The following is a 1,663-nucleotide window of genomic DNA, read 5'->3' as shown; positions in this document are numbered from 1 at the left end:
TTTTGTGTGTGTGTGTGTGTGTAGCCATAACAGGAAATATCACTTTCAATAACCACATAAATCGTTATAGAGTATACATTTTTTGTTGATCACATTCAACTATCGAAATTAGTTAGTTGTTTCTTGGATGGTGAAGACGTGTTGGCTAATATATTCAATGACTAAAATACATTTGGTTGTTAAATATATTATTTCAATAACTAAATAATTGGTCATAAAATGTTTTTATTGATTTTTTTTTTAAATAACCACTGTTTGGTTGTTGTATCAATTATTTTTGTCATCATAATACAATGAAGGAAACCAAATTTTAATTGTCAATATCTCAATAACGAAAGAAATGGTCGTTAAAAATTAATATTGACAATCAATTAATTTTATTTCAATAATTGCTTGATTTGTCTTTTTATTAATGACTTTTGATGATAAAATATCACTGAAGCAACTAAAATTTAGTTACTTTTCTTTTCAACAATGAAAGAAGTGGTTGTAAAATCAAATGTGAATGAGTGTATGGATGTCCGACTCAACTGATCAATTTCTAATTCTAATTCTTGAATTGTGTTAATTAATATCATTCATGAATTTTTGTAAAAATCGGCAATCCAATTTTATTCATTATTCTTTTTCAAGATATAATAACCTATGTTTAGCATGACTCGATTCTATTCCTAATTCTAATTCATATGAAAAACATGTATTTGCATCGAGGATTACCTCACGCAGTCACACGCACCATAAATATGAATCCTAGTATTTAATGCTCGTATGTTCTATAAACAGCATTGTTTTTATTGTGAATTTTCCAACACTTAGAATAAGCAACATATTGTCCTAATGGTGCGCAAACATTAAAACAATATAAAGACTAATATGTGGAATCACAATACAAGAATTTAAATAAAAAAACACGAAGTCTCAAATTAAAATTAAAAATAAAAAAGTCTTGTCATCCATCCAATACAATAACTCTCTAGAACACAACTTTTTATTAACTTTCAGCCCTCTCTACCCGTTCAACAATGGGATTTCAAAAGACGATTCTTTCTAGCATATTTTTATGAAAACTACAAGAAACAAAGAAGAACGTCACCTGAGTCAAGAGATAATAACGGAATCTTGAAATCTTTAATAATCGAATGCAATTCCGTCCCCAAGCAATGAATTTCTTGCTCAATGATGTGAACTCTCTAGAATATCTCACTTCTCCATTCTGGGTGGCTCTAGATCTTTTTAAACACCCCCAAAGTTGTTTGAGTAGAAAAAGGAAAATTGGGATTTCCTTTAGGAGACCTTCTATGTCGCCGCATAGAAGGATTAGGTGCGACCACATCGAACAAATAGTTTCTTTGAAGTTAGTCCCAGGAATAGTAGATGTAGCCATATCTAATGAATGCCTATACTATCGCAAGTCTTAAGTAAAGTTTACAATTTACAATTTTTGTCCCTATATATTTCCGTTGTGCTCTTTGTCCCCTTTTATCACTTCTTCTTGTTCCAATGCCTTCATTTCTTTTTCGATTGGCTCCGAATATATCCGCATCTTGATTTCGAAGTTCATCTCATATATTGATAATTTGCATGTTGACATCCGAATATTCGATTTCCTCCAATTTGGTCCTTTTTCACTCCTTTTCTCCAAATCCACCAGATTCATCGATGT

Source organism: Olea europaea, unplaced genomic scaffold (genome assembly GCF_002742605.1).
Source record: "Olea europaea var. sylvestris unplaced genomic scaffold, O_europaea_v1 scaffold1832, whole genome shotgun sequence".
NCBI lineage: Eukaryota > Viridiplantae > Streptophyta > Magnoliopsida > Lamiales > Oleaceae > Olea > Olea europaea.
Note: the sequence above shows the minus strand (reverse complement) of the source record.